Source organism: Pinus tabuliformis, chromosome 9 (assembly GCF_031772625.1).
Source record: "Pinus tabuliformis cultivar Carrire ecotype Pingquan chromosome 9, CPIR1, whole genome shotgun sequence".
Lineage (NCBI taxonomy): Eukaryota > Viridiplantae > Streptophyta > Pinopsida > Pinales > Pinaceae > Pinus > Pinus tabuliformis.
In genome coordinates this window covers 951,439,395-951,461,909 of record NC_142307.1, presented here as the reverse complement: position 1 = coordinate 951,461,909, position 22,515 = coordinate 951,439,395, and the positions used below count along the sequence as shown (strand labels likewise).

The following is a 22,515-nucleotide window of genomic DNA, read 5'->3' as shown; positions in this document are numbered from 1 at the left end:
CTTTAGTAATATATGGCCTGATCCAAGGCATCACACTGATCAACTCTCAGCGGTAGCTTCTAAATTTTCAATGTAACCGTGCGCCTCTTGTCTTATCACCACAAACTTTTTATCAAGAAAGTCCTTCTTTATTCCTTCCTCAAGCTTCTTGACTTCTTCTTCCATCATGGTGCTTTTCGCCCTTAACCAAACTCTTTCCTTCATGGGTTCTTTGAGCCTAAGATCACCCTACTGATTCTCCTCATCAGGTCCCAAGCATTCTTCTTCTAGTTCTTCCAACTGCGCGATCCCTTTTTCCAAGGCTTCGCGATCTATCATATCCACGAGCACTACTATCCGTGGACTAGGCATGGTATACTCCATTGGTATTATAGAGTTTGCTCCATAGGCCAGCCTAAAAGGTGCCTGTCCCGTCAGTTTCTTCCACATTGTCCTATAAGCCCATAAAAATGCTGGTACGCATAGGTCCCAAACACTTCACTGCGCACTACATACCTTGTTCAGTGCTTCACACACCTCGTTAAATGCTTCTGCATGGATAACCTTCTACGCGATTGTTCTCTCCACATTTTGTCGTTCCAACTTGAGGAGCCGTTTGCGCGATTGCCCCGCCCCCCCCCCCAACACATGCTTATTGACCGTATATCCCAACACGAAGTTCATGTGAATCCGCGTAGGTTGTTTACCATATGCATGTACCCACCTGGACAAATGTGCACGTAGTTTATCCTGACCGTTGCATTTATTTGTCAATTGCACTCTAGGCTTCACAAACTGCATGTGCATCATGTTCCTACATTCATGCCAGTCCTCAAAGCTCCCTTGGTGTGTACCCCACCACTTTGCGGGCGTAGCATGCAGTACCCCATTCAAGGCCTAGAAATGTTGCTTTTACAGCACCTCCCTTTCAAATCTATCCAAGAAAGCATATACCTCACCTAATCCATCATACGTAGGTAGATCTCTCGCTTCTTTCGATACACAGGGTAGTGACCTTGTCATCACGTTACAATTAAGCATGGTTATCTTGTGTAACCGGTTCTGCCATCACTCTATCTCCTCATCCAAATATGAAGTACAAGAGCTTTCACACTCCCATGAGATCTGTCCATCTGCGGTGGGATTTACCTAGTCTTGCTCTCGCACAGTTATCTTGTAGATACAATCCAAATTGTCATTGTTTTCATAGTCACACTCCAGCTCAGTGTAGCGTGATCCCTCAATAGGGTCTAAGGGTATAACTACACGCAAAGACTTCTTCTCAAAAATCATCTTGCACTTCTTCAGAATAATCACCTCGTTCATGTCAGTGGCCCAATCAATTCCTAAGAGCGCGGGGTAGGGGTTAATGTCATCAACAATTTCTATCACTTCAAAGTCTACTAGCGCGCTCACTCCCTCAATATCCACAGTGATTCCCTGCAATCTCCCCATAGGTATTATCTCTTGCTGGTTCGCCATTCGCAACTGGATAGGATACCATTGCAGTGTAGGCCTCCCCATGCACTCCCACATCTGTCTCGACAGAACATTCACGTCTGACCCTAAGTCCAGAATTACTTGGTCCATTTCATATTCTCCAATCTACGTGGTTAACCTCATTTCTCTTCCTGCCCTCATCGTATGCTTTCCAATCTTCCAGACTACACGCGGTTCTCCTGGTGCGGTCCCATCACATCTTTTAATGAGTTCCTGCAATCCTTTCACAACCTTACTGTAGCGCAGTAGCTTCATGCATGCTTCCAGGAACATCGTAAGCATAGATGGGTCCATTTCCGGCTCTGATCTATCTTTGCTTTCTAAAGTGGAGGCATCAATGAAGCTCTTCTTAGCTTCCATGAAGGTTTCCTTAGCGCGCTCCAAATCAAACTCTGCTTCTTTCATCGGAACCTTGCGAATCCAAGTACTATATTTGGGCTATTTTCCTTTAGCATCTACCATCGCTATTCCACTTCGGAGCACAATGTTCACATTTGGATCTTCCTCGCGTGGCTCAGACCTCATCATCTGTAGGTTATGAGTCGAGGGAGGCAATAGCGCTCCCTTGTCTCATATCCTAGCTATCAGCGTAGGACAATCCTCCATCTCATGATCAAACAAGGTATAATACAGACATGATGGGCGCATTGGATTTGTACAATCGCGAGCATTATGTCCTGGCCCTCCACAATTGTAGCATATCAACTGTCTACAACCTCTTCCAGGTCCTCCTCCACATCAGCCTCGTCCACACCCTTGAAATCCAGTTCACGCCACTCCTGCATTCTGGTTTAGGGGCTGCATTTAGGCCTGAACTCTATAGGTGGGACTTCTATCCATCATCAGATCATAGCTTCTACAAGTGCGCTCATCATGTCCAACCAATCTACAAAAATTACAGAACAACTTTTGTGAATTCTGCGTGTACTTCTGTAACAAATGGCAATTGTACATAGCATGCTTTCCTCCTATTTGACAAATCACACACCACAAAGAAGGTGTCGCACTAGGTCTTGCTTGTGCTTCCAGCCTTAACGACATCGGTCCTCCTCCCGCAACGTAATTTGCGAACACCAGGCAATGGTCCTTATCATGACCCTGACCCTTGCATTTTATAAACCATACCTCTTCATGCACTTTTGGGCAAGCTGTCTTGTCCTGTTTCAGACTTTGCATCTCAAGGAATAATTTTTTCAACTGCTCCTGGATCTGCTGAACTCCCAAGTTAGGATCCTGCATCAGGGTTTCATGAAGTCTCATCGCAATCTCTAAAGCCTCTTCCTGAGTTGTTAACTTCTGTTGTGATAGTGCACTCCTCAGATGTGGCGTTAGTGATGCTACAAACCATTCACGGTGTTTTCCATCTGTCAGATTCATATTAGCTTCTTGAATTGTACACTTCAACCTCTGATCCAACTCCCAAGGCGTTTTGCCTAGTAGCATTGTGATTTATTTGAATCCAATGATCAACTACACCTTTGACTTCGGCCTACTAAATTCCCTATTTAGCACTTCTTGGACATCTGTGATTCCCACATTTGGATTATCATTAGAATGCCTAATATACCAAGTCAACGCGCGATCCTGCATAGCGCTGACCAACGTCACTTTCTTTATATTATCATTTGTAACTCCCTGTGCTTCCCATACGGCCCTTATCATGAACCAAAACTGGTTTGGATATTCATTTCCTACTCCCTTGAACATAGGAAACTTTATCGTGTTTTCCATATTGAATCGCAGTGGCGGTGGAGGTGGTACGGGTGAAGATGGAGGTGAAGGCGGTGAAGCTGGTGGTAGTGTGGGTGGGGGTGGTATGTGCGGAATCCTTTGTCTTATAAAATGGATCACACTTTGCAAGGAGACCTTTGCGAGCTCTTCCTCATCCCCTCATGGAGGTGAGATCAAAGGGCTATTCTCTGGTCCTTTACTTCCTTCGTTTTTGTATGTCTTTCCACTTCGCATAGATCTAGACATCAAGGTAATTGCATAGCCCTCTTTTCACACAATAGAATTTTAATCCAAGTATTCAGAGACTTTACGTACTTACCTTGAGGTCCTTTGAGAAAGCATCGCTCTGCCTCACTATAGCTAACTGAAGTATCTACTGTGAACTCAGTAATGAATCCTCCTATAATTCAATCGAGCCAATGATCAACAGCGAATGTGATCTTATCCTCTGATGCTTCCAACCTGTGCACCAACTCTAGGGTCCACACAATAGGATTGTTGAGTTTCCACCTTCCTTGGCTATCTACTAGCTTTGCAATCCACTCGTACAATTCATTAGGGAAATATGTGAAGAAGATTTTGTGGATCTCTATGTATAGGTAGCAGTCTAACCACTCTTCTTTTGTTAATCGCGGGTTCCTGTTGTCTTGTGCCACAAACTCGTGAATTATTCTGTCCAACCAACCTTCAATTTCCTTCTTAGTTTAATTCCAATGATACGACATCAGACATCTCTATGCAGATTCTAGTCCCGACAACGGAACCATTTTTTGGCTTGAGGGGGCCTGACCCAGGTTCAGAGTTAATTAGCCAAACAAATCCCTACACTACTGGCCTTTTCGGCAATAGCCCGCGGGGCGCGGACTGATGTCTCACCTAAAGCAGTATGGGGGGATGCTGGAACCAAGTTTATGCACCCTTGAGATATCTGAGGGGTTGGTTTAGTCCAACAGTGAATACCTTCGCGTAGGTCATTTTGCACGTTATCTGACCTGTGAGACCTTCGCGATCTGTTATAATCATCTTCGCGCAGCCCTAACCAGGGGTTGAGGTGTTTTCACACTGTTAATGTAGCGATCTGCACTACTTCCCCAAGTTATACCGTAGATCTTACTTACCTTCTTATAACAATTAGTTATCTTTGCGTAAATAGATACTTTATCTTATATTCACTTTATCAACACATTGATATAAGTTCACGCATCATATAAACAATAGAAATGCAATTTATATCTGATACATTCAATGCATAAAACAGGAAAAAGATACACATAAATGATGTAAAACTTTCCTTTATTACTTCTCCAAAGGTTATAGACTCAACTCGCCTTGCGCACTTAGCTGCAGGGGTCTGCACATTCATGTGCAGACTACTAGGCCTCTGCGCACTCATCTGCAAAGCCTTCTCCTACTCTACGACCCAAAGACTTGACTCCATACTTAGATAAGACTCAATTCTCCATCTAGTACTTCCATTCATTCTCTTCTTTACAGCTTAGAGCCTCGCTCTATCTATACAATCCCATGGTCCGCGGAACATGGGTAGATTTCTAAAGCCGACATTACTTTACAAAAATGAGGGTGGACAACCTTATGACTCATTTACAATCTTCGCACTCCACGCCCACAAAACGTGGAGTCTTTACATCAGATTTGGTTAAAATCTAGGCCTTAAGCCCCAAAACTTGCCTTGGGGGATCCCGTGCCCAACAAGCCCCCAACACAAACATCATGACTCACCCTCGAGTCACTCTGTCAGTGCGGAGATCTTCGCGCGAAGACCTCCCAACTCTATTTGAACTGCTGCAAGATCGACAACGCACTGAGCAGTTGCTTGCTATATCTCCTGCACATGTTGTTCAAAGATTGTTGTATCTGATCTACTTCCTTGTATCTGCTCTTGTGTTCCCTGCATCTGTGCGATCTTGGATTCAATCGAGGCTATAATGATGAATGGCCCATCGATCCAAGGTTGGATGCACGCCTTCAAAACTACTTCTTTATGTCGCGTTGTGTCTACCTGCTCCTTAAGCGCTTTGGCCTGTTGCATCCGCGCGAGCCTCTGTGTAAGGGCCACCATCTGTGCGGTCCCTTTTATATCATCATATCTTTGTTGCAGCTCACACACCTCTATTTCTAATCATTGTATGTTCCAATCCTCCTGCAGAGTGGTGAGGACCTCGAACGACTCTTCCAACATTTTGTTGTAGTCCTTCACTGCACTACTGATCTCCTCCATCCCCGATGTAATGGTGTTGGTGCACTGTTCCCTTACCTTTGGAGGAGTTGAAGGCTGCACCTTCAACTGCAGCTTTGCTATCTGAAGGTTTAGCCCCAGATAAACCTTAGCCATCTCTTCTCATGCCTCACACACGCCTACTACTAACTTCTGGATGCGCGCCTTTACTGGTGCCTCTGCTAGGATGGCCAACTTAGGGACCATCTGGCAGGCCTCCTCAACCACCTGCACCATCCACCGGTTCTGCGCCACTACCTCGTCCCACTGTGGGCTCAATTGTTCCATATCAATTTTCTGCTCGCTCAACACCTATAGTGCGCGGCCCTCTCTAGCCCACAGTTTTGCAGTCACTCCGTCTTGCATGACATAGAGTGTCTCCCGAGGGAGCGTAACCATGTTGATCCCTACTCCCTTCAATGCACTGACCATAGGCCTGTCGACCTCATTCTCTATAACCAGTGCCCCCTTTGGTAGCGTTATGGTGTTGGTCATGCGGGCGTGCAACATTTCCTCAGCCACGGTCGTTCCTACTGCAAGGTTGGTCGAGATAGTACCAGCCCAAGGCGTGCACACCTGCAACTCCTGTATTTGTTCCTAGAGGGCCCCCAACACAATCTGATTCTCCTCCATGAGCTACTGGAGGGCCTCTGTAGTGACGTCATGTACCGTCTCCCCTATATCATGGAGATCTCCTTCGATGAGGGTGATCAGGTCGAAGAAGCCTTAGAAGCTTTTGACTTCTTTCGTGGCCCCACCTGCTCTATCAGGGTTTGGAGCTTCAATTGTGTGGATGTTGTTTTTGGGTCTGTGCCACCTTCCTCTATCTCGGGCTCTTCCTCAGCCGAGGGTGACTTATGGCCCTCATGCTCCTTCTCTGCTGCCTCTTTTCTTCTCTTCTCTACTAACTGTGCCATCCACAGTTTTGCCTCCTCCTTCTTCCCATGCGCAGCTGGTTGAAGCACACCAATTCGGTGGCCATAAATCAAGCATGATGAATATAACATCATCTGTGGTCAGGTACGGAAATTCATTCCACTTCTTCACAAGGTCCTTGCGTGCCCTAATGTACATGTGATGGAAGTCTGCCTTGAACTCCATGAAGATTTGTAGACTATTATAGATAGTGGGCAATAACTGCGGCTTGCAGTTAATCCCCATGTTGATGTTCATCTCCATGAACACCCAAAATATCTTACTATCTTGGATCCTTTGCACGTCTTTAGTGGCCCACAGTGAAGCGTACTTCATTACCTCTGGAAGATCCCTCACAATTGTGGGGAACTGGCTATCTTTATCCAACTCCCAAGCTACCAGCACTATGGACAACAGAAGCCATGCATAGTGGAAGGACTTCCCCTATTCCTGTGCCTTGCGAAAATTCTTCAGGAATTCCTTGCACAGGTACTCCGACCAGTTAAACTAGTCACCCTCTACACACTGTGTGGCAAGTGCTACCACTAGTGCAGGCACCTTATCCATGTAGCACTTCCACATAACCTTGCAAGCCAATATCTGGATCGTAACTTTGACTACCTTGTTGTTGATATTGCAGATCGCTTACCCTCTCTTCTTCTTCTTCAGCTTGAATTTTTCCTTCATGTCCTCCGCGATGGCCAAGTCGGTGCTCTTACCCTTCGAAATATCCACTGGGTCCTCCCCCTTGCAAGGGAGTCGGGTAATTCTATGAATCAGGTGGTCTGTGATGGGGATGAGCTCCTCCATCCATAAACACCCATCATGCACCAGGCATAGTAGTTGCCTGATGATAAATATAGTTACTGGGGTGCAATGGTAATGCCGTACCCAGAGCAGGTTCAACAACCCTGCTTTCTCTACACCGCGCAACCACTTGTGTGGCTCTAACTCTATGACTCCTGCCACAATGTTCTTCTTCAGCTTCATGAGCTGCAGATTTTCCAAGTGTGGGAACTTTTCATGGTTCGTGAGATCCCAATCTTCAAAATTTAGACTCAGCACCCATCCCAAGTGCGCTCCTTCAAAAATGATATCATCAGGTAGCAGCGAAGTCTGCAGAGAGCTCTTGCTCTCATCTAGGTCCTTAGGAACCCTTGCCTTTCCCTTCCGCGGAGGAACATAAGTGAGCAGCCTAGTTAGAGGGTCTACGTCCTTGATTTCCACATCCATGTCTTTGTCCTCCTCCTCTTTGACAAGGATTTCCTCAAGGTCTTCCTCCTCTTCATCAGTTTCCATATTAACCTCTTTCCCCTTTTCGTCCATGGTCAGTTTAGTTCGCAGCGGGTTTCTAGGGGACACATGCACTAGAACCATGGGCTGCTTATATTTCTTGGGTCTTAGCGTGCGCAGTGATTTGGGGATTTTTGTGACTATCCTGACACTCTTAGGGGCATATCCTATTGTCATGGCCTATGCGGCCTCTTCGTCGGTCATTTCGCTGATATCCATGGCTTCCTCTAGTGTGGTCATACTGCTGTTCCACAAATCTCTCAATGGCTCAGGTAAGTGCTCAAACAACACCTTCGACTTCAAAAGATCAAACAGATCTAGGTTCATATATATCTGGGCACGCAATAACTCAATTCTCAAATGGCCAAGTGTTGTTTTCTAGGTAGCCCTTTGTAATTTATAGCACCTTTTGAATTTGAATTCGACCATTCCCCCCAAATCTGATTCGTTAATGCTCCCTTGGCAGTAGATTTTCCCAAATCTAGCCCATAAATCCTACCGCCCACTCCATTTGGTCTCAAACCAAGCATCACATTGTCAATAGTGACTATAACGATCACTTTCCAGCCAACCTGCGTGGCAGCACAGCTACCCTTGCGCTGTCGCAAACCTTGTGACACTTCGCTCCTGCGCACAGTATTGTCATCATGTAGCTCTTGGGAAAAGTAGTTTATAGTCATGCGCCTCCTTCCAACTGCCTAGAGCACTAAGACTATGCTTTCCACGGCTAGTCAGGTGGCAGGGCCACCTGTATACGGCTTCAATCGACCATCAATCACTTTTCCTTGGAAAAGTCTGCCTTTTAACTCTACTGCCTGCATCGCACACTTTACCATCTGCATTGTGCCACCATTGATGATACCTTTAGTAATATATGACCCGATCTAAGGCATCACACTGATCAACTATCGACGGTAGCCCCTAAATTTTTCAACGTAACTATGCGTGTCCTGTTTGATCACCATGACCTTTTTATCAAGAAAGTCCTTCTTATTCCTTCCTTAGTATTCTTGACATCTTCTTCCATCATGGCACTTTTCACCCTTAATTGAACTCTTTCCTTCATGAGTTCTTCAAGCCTAAGATCACCCTGCTGAATCTCCTCATCAGGTCCCAAGCATTCTTCTTTTAGTTCTTCCAACTATGCGATCCCTTCTTCCAAGGCTCCATGATCCGTCATATCCTCGGGCGCTACTATGCGTGGACTAGGCATGATATACTCCATCAGTATTATAGCGCTCACTCCATAGGCCAGCCTAGGAGGTGTCTGTCTTGTAAGTTTCTTGCACGTTGTCCTATAAGCCCATAAAACTGTTGGTACCTGTAGGTTCCAATCACTTCACTGCGCACTACAAACCTTGTTTAGTGCTTCACACCCCTCGTTAAATGATTCCGCGTGGATAACCTTGTGTGCGATCATTTTCTCCACATTCTGTTGTTCCAACTTGAGGAGTTGTTTGCGCAATTCCCCCCAACACATGCTTATTGACCATATCACCCAACGTGAATTTCATGTGCATCCGCGTAGGTTGTTTACCATATGCATGTACCCACCTGGAAAGATGCATGCACATTTATCCTGTCCATTGCATTTATCTGTCAATTTCACTCTAGGCTTCCCAAACCGCATGTGCATCATGTTCCTGCATTCACACTAGTCCTCAAAGCTCCCTTGGTGCGTACCCCACCACTTTGCGGGCATAGCACATAGTACCCCATTCAAGGTCTGGAAACGTTTCTTTTCTGGCACCTCCCTTTCAAATCTGTCCAAGAAAGCATCTAACTCACCTAATCCATCATACGTAGGTAGATCTCTCGCTTTTGTCGATACATAGCATAGTGACCTTGTCATCATGTTAAAATTAAGCGTGGTTACCGGTTAAAATTAAGCGTGGTTACCTCTTGTAATTGGTTCTGCCATCACTCTATCTCCTCATCCGAATTTGAAGTACATGAGCTTTCGCACTCCCATGAGATCCGTCTGTCCATAGTGGGATTTACCCAATCTTTCTCTCGCACAGTTATGTTGTAGATACAGTCCAAATCGTCTCACTTTCATAGTCGCGCACTGGGTCAGTGTAGCGCGATCCCTCAGCAGGGTCTAAAGGTATAACTATGCGCAGAGACTTGTTCTCAAAAATCATCTTGCGCTTCTTCAGATTAATCACCCCATTCATTTCAGTGGCCCAATCAATTCTTAAGAATGCGGGCTAGGGGTCGCTGTCATCAACAATTTCTATCACTTCAAAGTCTACTAGCATGCTTTCTCCCTCAATATCCATAGTGATTCCCTGCAATCTCCCCATAGGTATTATCTTTTGATGGTTCTCCATTCGCAGCTGAATAGGAGACTATTACAGTGTAGGCCTCCCCATGCACTCCCATGTCTGCTTTGGTAGAACATTCACGTCTGATCCCAAGTCTAGAATTACTTAGTCCATTTTATATTCTCCAATTTGCGCGGTTCGCCTCATTTCTCTTCCTCTCCTCGTCATATGCTTTCCAATCTTTTGGACTACACGCGGTTCTCCTGGCGCGGTCCCATCGCATCTATTAATGAGTTCCAGCAATACTTTTACATCCTTACTATCACGTAGTAGCTTCATGCATGTTTCCAAGAACGTCGTCAGGACAGATGGGTCCATTTCCGGCTCTGATCTATCTTTGCTTTCTGAAGTGGAGGCATCAATGAAGCTCTTCTTAGCTTCCATGAAGGTTTCCTTAACATGCTCCAAATCAAACTCTGCTTCTTTTGTCGGAGCCTTGTGAACCCAAGTACTATCTTCAAGTTGTTTTCCTTTATCGCCTCTCATCGTGATTCCACTTTGAGCACAATGTTCACATTTGGATCTTCCTCGCGCGGCTCAGACCTCATGATTTGTAGGTTATGAGTTGGGGGAGGCGGTAGCGCTCCCTTGTCGCATATCCTAGCTATCAGTGTAGGACAATCCTCCGTCTCATGATCAAACAAGGTACAATACAGACATGATGGGTGCATTGGATTTGTACAATCATGAGCATAATGTCGTGGCCCTTCACAATTGTAGCATATCAGTTGTCCGCGACCTCTTCCAGGTCCTCCTCCACCTCGGCCTCGTCTGCACCCCTGAAATCTGGTTCACGCCACTTCTACATTCTAGTCTAGGAGCCGTGTTTCGGCCTGAACTCTATAGGTGGGAGTCCTATCCATCATTAGCTCATAGCTTCTACAAGTGCGCTCATCATGTCCAACCGATCTACAAAAATTACAGAACAACTATTGCGAATTCTACATGTACTTCTGTAACAAATGGTAGTTGTACATAGGATGCTTTCCTCCTATTTGACAAATTGCACACCACAAAGAAGGTGCCGTGCTAGGTCTTGCTTGTGCTTCTGGCCTTAACGACATCGGTCCTCTTCCGGCAAGGTAATTTTCAAACACCAGGCAATAGTCCTTATCATGACCCTAACCCTTACATTTTACGCACCATACCTCTTCGCACACTTTTGGGTGAGCCGTCCTGTCTTATTTCAAACTCTGCATCTCAAGGCATAAGTTTTTCAACTGCACATGGATCTGCTAAACTCCCAAGTTAGGATCCTGCATCGAGCTTTCATGCAGTCTCATCGCGATCTCTAAAGCCTCTGCCTGGGTCGTTAACTTCTGCTGCGATAGCGCGCTCCTCAGATGTGGTGTTAGCGATGCTACAAACCATTCGCGGCACTGTCCATTTGTCAAATTCATATTAGCTTCATGAATTGTACACTTCAAACTCTGATCCAACTCCCAAGGAGTTTCGCCTTGTAGCATTGTGATTTCTTTGAATCCAATGATCGACTACACCTTTGACTTCGGCCTACTAAATTCTGTGTTTAGCATTGCTTATATTTCCATGATTCCTGCATTCGGATTATCATTAGAATGGTTAATATACCAGGTCAACGCACGATCCCACAGAGCACTGACCATCATCGCTTTCTTTATATTATCATCTGTAACTCCCTACACTTCCCATATGGCCCTTATCATGAACCAAAACTAGTTCGGATCTTCATTTCCTACTCCCTTGAACACATGCAACTTTATCGTGCTTTCCATACTAAATCATAGTGGTGGTGGAGGTGGTACGGGTGAAGATGGAGGTGAAGGCAGTGAAGCTTGTGGCGGTGTGGGTGGGGGTGGTATGCGCGGAATCCTTTGTCTTATAAAATGGATCACACTTCACAGCAAGACCTTTGCTAGCTCTTCCTCATCCCCTCGTGGAGGTGAGATTAAAGGGCTATTCTTTGGTCCATTACTTCCTTCGTTTCTGTATGTTTTTCCACTTCACATAGCTCCATAAATCAAGGTAATTGCATAACCCTCTTTTCACACAATATAATTTTAATCCAATTATTCAGAGACTTTACGTACTTACCTCGTGGTCCTTTGAGAAAGCATCGCTCTGCCTCGCTATAACTAACTGAAGTATCTACTGCGAACTCAGTAATGAATCATCCTATAATTAGATCGAGCCAACGATCAATAGCACACACGATCTTATCCTCTGATGCTTCCAATCTACACACGAACTCTAGGGTCCACACAATAGGATTGTCGAGTTTCCACCTTCCTTGGCTATCTACTAGCTTCGCGATCCACTTGCACAACTCAATAGGGAAATATGCGAAGAAGATTTCATGGATCTATGTATATAGGTAGCAGTCTAACCACTCTTCTTTTGTCAGTCGCTGGTTCGTGTTCTCCTGCGCCGCGAACTCATGAATTCTTCTATCCAACCAACCTTCAATTTCCTTCTTAGTTGGATTCCAATGATACGACATCAGACATCTCTATGCAGATTCTGGTCCTGACAACAGAACCATTTGTTGGCTTGAGGGGGTCTGACCCAGGTTCGGAGTTAATTAGCCAAAAAAATCCCTAAAATACTAGCCCTTTCAGTAATAGCCCACGGGGCGCCGATTGAAGTCTCACCTGAAGTAGTATTGGTGATGCTGGAACCAAGTTTCCGCACCCTTGAGATGTCTGAGGGGTCGGTTTAGTCCAACTGTGAATACCTTCGCGTAAGTCACTTCACGCTCTGTCCTAACCTGCAAGACCTTCGAGATCTGTTATAATCACCTTCGCACAGCCCTAACTAGGGGCTGAGGTGTTTACACGCTACTAAAGCAATGATCTGCGCTACTTCCCTAGGTTATACCATGGATCTTACTTACCTTCTTATAATAGTTAGTTATCTTAGCGTAAACAGATACTTTATCTTATATTCACTTTACCAACACATTCATATAAGTTTGTGCATCATATAAATAATAGAAATGCAATTTATATCCGATACATTTAATGCACAAAATAGGAAAAAGATACATAGAAATGATGTAAACTTCTCTTTATTACTTCCCCAACGATTACAGACTAGACTTGCCCTGCGCACTCAGCTGCAGGAGTCTGCGCACTCAGGTGCGGACTACTAGGCCTTTGCGCACTCAGCTACAGATCCTTCTCCTACTCTACGAACCAAATACTTGACTCTATACTTAGATAAGACTCAATTCTCCATCTAGTACTTCCATTCATCCTCTTCTTTACAACTTAGAGCCTCGCTCTATTTATACAATCCCATGGTCTGCGGATCATGGGTAGATTTCTAAATCTGACATTACATTATAAAAATGAGGGAGGAAAACCCTATGACTCATTTATAATATTTTCACTCTGCACCCACAAAATGCGGAGTCTTTACATCGGGTTTGGTCAAAATCTAGGATTTAAGCCCCAAAACTTGCCTTGGGGGATCCTGCGCCCAACAGAGTACTGCTTATGCGTGGTTGACCTTCTTGGGCCTACAGGTCATCTAGGTGACACATATTACTTCATTCAAATGGTGCCACTAGAACCTAGTGTTGATGTGTGGGGTGCTTTGCTAGGTGCCTGTAGAAATTATTACTATATAGAGCTAGGAGAAAATGTGGTAGAACATCTTTCTGAGTTAGAGCCTAACAATGTTGGTAACTATGCTCTCTCATCAAATAGGTATGTTGAGGCAGGCCGATGGGACGATGTAGCAAAGGTCAGAAAATGATGAAAGGTAGGGGTTTGATAAAAAGGCTAGGATGCAGCTGGATTGAAGTCAATACTAGGAACCATGTGTTCTTTGGAGGAGACTAATCGCACCCACAGTCAGAGAACATATCTGTCGTGTTGAGAATCTCCATGTAGATGAAGAATTCAGGGTATGTTTCTGATGCTTTGCAATATTAAATGGGAAGAGTTTAAGGTCTATATTCGATTGCACACGAGCTTACAAACACATGCCTTATAGAAATTGTTTAAATCACCTGTGTGAAGGGTGACATCCATAGTGCCACCACACTCATCTAATTTTTGGGTGAGAATTTTTGTGATGGATACTCATAGTTTTCAACATTTCAAGGCTACATTATGTCATTGTGGGGATAGTTTGTGAAGCTTCTTGAACAAACAACATAACAAAATACCAAAGTACTTGTGCAGCTTAATGGAAGGAAACAAATATGACATTGGTTCTACAAGGTAATTATGACCTGAGTTTGGAAAGGCATGTTTCACACATGGTGCTGTATGAATTTTTTTTTCATGTGTAATAGTTATTTCATAGTTGACAAGAAGACTAAGGACCATTTTGCATAGGATGATTAACAAAAGTACAAAGGATCATTCACATTGCAATCTGTTAGAGCTTCTGTTAAAGGATAAATTTGGACAAACTACCATTATGCACATACTGATCAATTAGCATAAGTACAAAAGATGTTTTGCACTGTAGTCCATTAAGAGTTTCTTTTAAATGATAAATTTGGACAAACTGCAGTAAATATTGTATTCGCTTCAAGTACTGCGTGTGATATTTTAAGAATCCTACGCAAACATACCTTATGAAATATATTTTATTATTGATTCTTTATGCAATTTCAAACTTGTGAGTAAAATCTTCTAAATACTACACAATGTGATTTGACATTTATATGATTGTTTTTAGTTCGAAAGGAATTTTTGAATTTTGATGGGTTATTAATAAGATGGGTACATGAAATGCTTGAATATATTTTAGTGCATGAATAATTCTGACTTTCATATCTTTTTGAATGGTTATTCAATAATTTACGCATGTAAGAATGTGTATTCTTATCCAGTATGCCTATTCTACTTATTATTCTACTGGAGAAGGGGAGTCTGCAAAATTATGGTCTTGCAACTTCAACTTACAGCTTGCAAATGCTTTGACAACTGAAGGGGATTTTCAAGGTGCAATACGTGCTTTAGAGACTGGACAACAACATGCTAGTGAAATGAAGTATCCTGAACTTGAGATGGTCTTTGCAACATCAATATTGCACGTTCATCTTATGCAGTGGGAAGATGCAAGTGCTCTAGAGAGAGTTGTGAACAAATGTGATGCCATTTGGAATTCAATTCCTGAGGATCAAAGACAATGTTGTCGTGGTCTGCACCTTTATAATGAATTGTTGCACACATTTTATCTTCTACGAATATGTGATTACAAGGAGGCTTCAAACCTTGTGAATATCTTAGATGTTGTCTTGGAAGATGATATGCAACAAACAGAACAAGTTCAGAAGTTGAGTGCAGAACTTAACAAAGTAGAGAGCAGGTTATTGCAACCTGGTCTACAACAACACAAAAAATCACAGAATTGTCCGAGAAAAGAAAATCCTCTTAATGGAGAGTGGTTACCAAAGAGTGCAGTATATGTCTTGGTTGACCTTATGGCAGTTATATGTGGTCAGCCTAAGGGGTTATTTAAAGATTGTGCAAAGTGGATCTTACCAGAAACTGTCTCACTGTATTGTTGGAAATGTGTCAACTGGGGTTCTCATGTTACAACCACGACTTCACTCTGAATCCTCTTCCGTTCCAGTTGCAAATTCCTCATCAATGGCTCCAGATTTCGAGAAATTTCCCATGGAAAATGATATCACAAAGGCCAACGATTGGAAATCCAAGGGTACCCCTCAATTGCAGCACTGGTCGAGGGTTTGGAATATCCGCTCTGGTAGGCGGTTGGACCACCCAGTCCAAGACAAGGTAGAAACATCATCTTCAATGTCCACTACTACAACCACTAATAATAATTTCACTAGTAATGGTTTTCCCTCTATTCCTAATATAATTTATGACTATGAAGGGAGCAATGACGAAGACGAAAGATACTTGCCCTCTGGAAAGGTGATTTACATGGTATCTGATGGCACTGGATGGACAGCAGAGCACTTTGTCCATGTTGCATTGGGTCAATTTGAGACATGTTTAGTTGACAAAGGCTATGGTGTAAATACCCATTTATTCTCAGGGGTTGATGAGGTTGATCGTCTTATGGAGATCATCAGACAAGAAATGAAGGAGGGAGCACTTCTACTATACACATTGGTAGATCTGAACATGGCAGGGGTGGCAAAGAATGCTTGCCAGTTGTGGGGAGTGCCTTATACTGATATTCTTGGGCCGACCACTGAAGCCATTGCAGCCCACCTAGGAGTTGCACCCTCAGGAGTTCCTCGAGGTAGTCCAGCCCGAAGCACACCCCTCTCAAAATGTTATTTCAAAAGAATTGAGGCAATAGAATTCACAATTAAACAAGACGACGAAGCCCTGCCTCACAATCTTCATAAATCAGACTTGGTATTAGTTGGTGTCTCACGTACAAGCAAGACTCCACTTTCAATTTACTTATCTCAAAAGGGGTACAAGGTTGCAAATGTGCCACTTGTTCTTGGAGTTGATCCTCCAAAAGAATTATTTGAAATTGATCAAGACAAAATCTATGGTTTGATCATCAGTCCTGCCATTTTGCAATCAATATGGTTGGTGAGGGCCAAAACTCTGGGTTTACACTATTCCAAGAGCAACTACTCAGAAATGGATCATATTTGTCAGGAACTAGATTATGGCAGCAATCTCTTTGCCCAGAATCCACGATGGCCCGTTATTGTGGTTGGGCTAAGGTGCAGGTCCTAAGCACTTAGAAAAAAGATACCCCATACTCACGACTGCTTAGATGAAGGAGCGCCACTGTTAGGACTCAGATTTTGAAACCGGCTCTGATACCATATGTGAGGATCCCACCTAGGGTCCTCTAACTAAAAACTAAATTTATCTAATTTTAAACACAATAAGAAGGGAAATAATTTATTTATATCTAATCATTTATTTGATGACAATATACCATTAAAATTTATTTACCACAAATTAAATAAATAAGAATTTCATTGCAATAATTTACATAAGCAATAAAAAAATGGAGGAATACCTGCTCCAATAGCTTAGTTGAGATTCTCCTGAGATCCTGACTCTGTTGGGATGCTCCTCATGACTACCCGACTGGATTTTCCTCCCAACCAACTACGAAGTATTTCCTAGCCCAGGGAACCTCCACAAGTTCCCTAGCCCTCCGAGCCCAAGTCCACCCAGATGTAGCGTGTCAAAGTTTAACAAACACTCTCCAGATCCAAGTTTGTATTCCCTCATTTATCTATCCATTCTCTCCCTTCTCTTTCTCCACATTCCTCCCCCAAAACACAATCCTCCAAAACAAAATCAAGGACAAGGATCCCCCCTCTCCTCTCATCATCCTTCCCCTTTTATGTCTCTTCTTCCCATCCACCTCAACCACCTATCATTAATGTCAAGACTACCACCTCATCCTTTCACTTAGTATCCTTGACTTTTCTTACCATATCTTGTTCAAAGTAGATTTGAGAAGACATTTTGGGGATAGGATATGGATATTTAATTTGGAAATTAATTGGAGAAGACCATATCTTCTCCCAAGTAGATTTTGAGAAGACACCTTGGGATATGGACATATAATTGGGAATAAATGGAAGGAGACCATATCCTATCTAAAATTAAATTTTAGAAGACAAGTTGGGAATTGAATAATAACAATAATAAAATTTATATCGGTAAATAAAATTATATTTTCACAAACGTAGGAATATACCAATATTTCCCGATAATTATAAGTCAATATTTTCAGGTAATTAAACACTAATAAAATTTGCATGATAAGATTAAGTAGGGCATTACACCAAACCATGAGTAATACTCCTACAAAAGTAGGACTCTATTTTTTTTCTTTTCCTTTTTAAGAGTATGGGTCCTTATATATCATTGCAAGAGGCCTATCTCAAAGGAATAATGTAGTTTTTATCATCTGAGTACCACTCTCAAGATTTTTTCAATGGATTTAGTTTTACAAATGTTGTTTACTTGTCTAGAAAGAATCATTTCGAGGAGTTGAACAAATTGATATAACCATAATAACATTTTTTTCTAGACCTGGGACTGCCTAAAGAAAATTAGTTTTTCACATACAAATGATAGGGTTACATCACTAGCAAATTTGGTCATACGTATCAATCAACAACTAGTGACACAAAATGAGGAACTCCATGGACTCCACCTTACTAAAAATAATAATTTGGAGCATCTTCCTTGATGGCCCCCCATAATGGATTCCCTATAGGCCATTCCCTATTGGATTTTTTAAATTTTGCATGTTTTGACCTTGTTTTGAAAAATATTATAATATTTGACATGATTATTATGTTTAAATTAGGAATTCTCAAAGATTTCGTCCACCTTTTGAATATTTTGATCTTTTAGTGTAGAAAAATTAATGATTTGATAGATCTTGTGAAGATTCTCTTACCCTACAACAAGGAGAGAATTGAGGGATGTCATTCCCTCCTACAAAAAAACTTGATCCAAGTCCACTTTTCCATTTAAAGTAGTTCAACCTATGGGGAACACCGTTCTGTATGGATAGGATAACTCCTACAAATAAAGCCCTATTTTGAGATTCTTTTAGGGAAATCAACCCTCCTATCAAGGAGTTTATTCCCCACTCTTGTATAAGAATAAATCAAGGTTCAGCCTTAGATCTAGCTAGTTTATGGATTGTTATTTCTCTACTATACAAATTTAGACCTTTGTGGTCAATTATTCAATGTTATGCAATGTATTACAACAATTCAATGAAGCATTTATGTTTCTCAACTATCTATTGTTGATTATTTAAAGGTCTTTGAGAACCTTAGGGAGGGCCCACCCATGAGAACTCTAGGGACTCTTGTGCACTTATTTGGTGTCATTCCTGTGCTTTCTTAGTTAAAAGGGTTTGTCAACATTTCCTTTTTTGTCAGAGTAGATTAGTGAGTGGTAGATTTGCATGTTCCTATTAGAAGTTGGATTCAATAGTGCATATACCTTCCTAAGTGATTTTCTAGGTTTTCCTAAGTGATTTTCTAGGTTTTCACACAAATAGTTTAGGTTTCACTATATGTATTTGCAATTACAAAAACATGTTCTTCATTTAATTTTCCTTTTGGAATTCCAATAGAAGTTTCCTGTAGTGATACATAGCTTCCTGTAGAATTGCACAAAATCTCATTTTTTTTCAATGATGTTAGTTGGTAGTACATGTTTCTTCAAAATGGTTGTTGATGTCATCTAAAAGATGCTTACAAAAGGATTGAAGGCATGGTTAGTGTTTGGTAATTTCAAGTTTAATTTCCTATTTCTTTACTATAGTTCAATAGGTTGTATTATTTTGTTTCATTTCTTGCAAGTAAAAAGATTAGATTATATTAGATTTATTTTTCAAGAGAAATTTTGGTTTCCTACAAATTAGTTTCACAAAAGTAATTTCAAGTCCTTCAATATTTTCTCCCTTTATAGAGTTTTAATTTACTAAGGATTGAAAGTAAGGCCTAAACAAACATCGAATAAGCATGATTAGGTGCATCCAAAATAAAGAGAGAGAGAAATATTTCATATATAGTGCACAACAACTCAAATTTTGCATGATTTTGGGTTTATAAATAAAGTAGAAGGGCCAAAGGAAGGTAGCATTCTTACTGCATTTTTTAGGTCCAACATCCCCAAACCAAAAGGGGAGTTTGAGCATCAAGTCAATTGTTGCAAAGAATAAACCTCATTAGATGTGGGGACTTTAATAGAACACTCTTTCTTGATAATAATACATGGAATCACTTTACCAAGATGGAACAATATTTCTCCCTCCATGGAATTATTAATAGCACGGTAAAAACTTTGGGTGGGGTTATTATTTTTGGATCAAGAATGATGACACTATTTTCAATGGAATAATAAATCCTATGTAAGTTACATTACATGGAGCTAGTTTTTGAAATCCATCTATTCTCATTTTGAAATGGATCCCCACTATTTGGACAAGAAAACCAAGTTACACCAAACTAGCATAGTTAAATAATTTATAGCAACTTTTGAGCAATTGAAAATTCACATAAAATATTAAAATTATTATTTTTTAAAGAATTATTTACCAGTGGTCTTAGTAAAGAAATAAAAGCACAAGTCTTAATGCAACACCTAAGTATATTCTTGGAGGCTTCTCACAAGCTCTTGGAGCACAAATGGTGGTAAATGCACAGGTCAAAATGACCCTGTTTTTTCTTCTTGCCATATCCTTTATATGGTTCCTATCACCACTTTCACTCCATATCATCCCTTAAGGGTGCACAATTTATGTCAAGAAGAAATGGTCGAATGTTAGCATCTATGACATTGCTATAATTGTAATGAGAATATTTTCAAAGGGATTAAATGCAAAGAAAAATGATTTCAAATGGATGCATCCCCGATTGGCCACCCTGAGGACATTCTTGAGGAAGCCCCTCCTAAGACAGAATTTAAGGACACAATACATCCTCCTCGAACCCTAAATTTGATTAGCTACATAAAAAAAAGGTGATTGATAGTTGAGAGTGGCAGTGCCCACAATTTTACTCTTAAGTGAGTGGAAGAAGAAACCCATTTCTATGTTCATGAGTGCATAATTTTCTAATTATGATAGCCAATGGAGCCACGATGAAATGTGGTGGAAAAAGTGAGAAGGTGAAACTTCAAATAAAGTAATATCAACTCAAATCCAACATTTTTTCTATTGAAATGAATACTTGTGATGTAGTACTTGGAGCATAATGACTATGAATATTGGGCCCAGTTACCATGTACTTCCAAGAATTTTACTTGAGATATATTAAATATGGTTAGAAACATTCCCTCAAGATACTTAATTCTAGCTCCTTTAAAATTATCATTAGTGAGCCTTGGTATTGCACCAAGAGTGCTAAAACTCCCAAGGGTTCCTCAACTCTATTTATCAACCTTGGGTTCATCCAAACTTCGAGGTTATAGTGATATATGCACAATAGATGGGATTCTACTCATGCCACCCTCAACTAGGACATTTGATCAATAGTGCTCCAAGACCATTCCTCCTAGTAAATTAGAAAGAAAACTAGCTAATGAAGGTGAAATTTAGAAGCTACCTCTAACCATGAAAAGGAAAATGCTATAAAATTCAACTTGCAAATGTTATTGAATCAATTCATTAAAAGATAAGAGATACACCACTTACAGAAAGGAAGCTACATTATCTTGCAATTAACCATATAGCTACCAAATCTACTTCTAGACAAGAAGCTAACCTATCAAATCAAAAATCAAGAGTCTATGTATAATATATCTAGCTCACAATTGCATGTAAATCAATGTTCCATTTGAGCCAAATCTATGATAAGGAAACTAACGCTTTTTTATTTTGCAGTCAAGGAAAAGGAGGGTTTGGAGTAGCCTAGGAGCTTCCCTTGATCATGGAGTCACAACTGGGGGTCAACCTAATTCTAAGCTAAGTCCAAATTGAAGAAAAGGTCAAAACTGGTGAGGAAAAAAGCTGCTATAAGTGTGCTACATGAGGCTGCTATCGGAAGGCCTATAATGCTACAGGAAAGCTGTCGAGAAGGTTTAGGATCTTATGAAACTAGCTCACAAAAAGATAGAAAAGAAATATCAACGCCTTAGAAATTAGCCTCTTCGAGGGGGCAACCTCCTTTACATTACAAATGAACAATTCTTGGATGATACAAATGAAAAGACCTCCTTTCTATATATAGGAGTCTAAGGGGTCATAATATAATCATAGCTAACATAAAAATAATAATGTAATGAAACAACAATAACAATAGTGGGCTTCTATGGGGCAGAACAATAACAATATGGGGACTAAATGGGCACAACAATATAATAAGGGGGTTGCACTAATAACAATAAGGGGTTACACTAGTAGTATAGGGTACTAACATGCCCCCCTCCTTCAAAAAGTTTTGTCCTCAACGCTTGAGTAGTTCTGGATGCTTTTGTATAAAATTCTTGTCCTCCCTTGTGGAATATTCAATGGGTAAGTTCTTCCACTTGATGAGATACTCTGAAATTGATCAATTTCATAGCTATCAGGTTCTTGTTTTCGTGATTACTTCAGGTTCCAATATGATTTTTCCTTCCTCATCAAGTTCTGACAATATTGTTTGAACTGGGAGCTTGTCACCTATAACCTTCTTTAAGCATGAAACAGGGAAAACTGGGGACACTTGGGAAGATGCAGGAAGCTCCAATTGGTATTCCATAGTAACATTATTTTGTAACACCTTGTACGGACCATAATACTTTGGTGATAATTTATCATCCTTCTTGGCTTTCTTGAGGGACATTTGTTTGTATGGTTGTAGTCGTAGAAATACCCAGTCACTATTTCTAGGAAAACTAGTGTCTTTTCGATCGACTAGCCCTCTTCACCTCATGAAAAGCAAGATCACCCAACAATACAATGCTCTTTCTCAGACACAAACTATCAACACTTCCTTACAAATTACCTAAATTCCAGCCTCCAGATCTCTCAGATGAGGGATCCATTTATAGATGTATGTAAGGGTGTGAGTCATCTCTGGGTCTTTGATTAGTGTCATTCCACTTGTTTTTTTTGGTTCCACTTGGA

The 22,515-nt window shown here is 41.5% G+C and overlaps 1 pseudogene; it reads left to right on the top strand.

Moving 5' to 3' along the window:
* Positions 1 to 14,791: 14,791 nt before the first annotated feature.
* On the top strand, positions 14,792 to 16,652 carry LOC149151891 (pyruvate, phosphate dikinase regulatory protein, chloroplastic pseudogene; annotated as a pseudogene).
* The last annotated feature ends 5,863 nt before the right edge of the window (positions 16,653 to 22,515 follow it).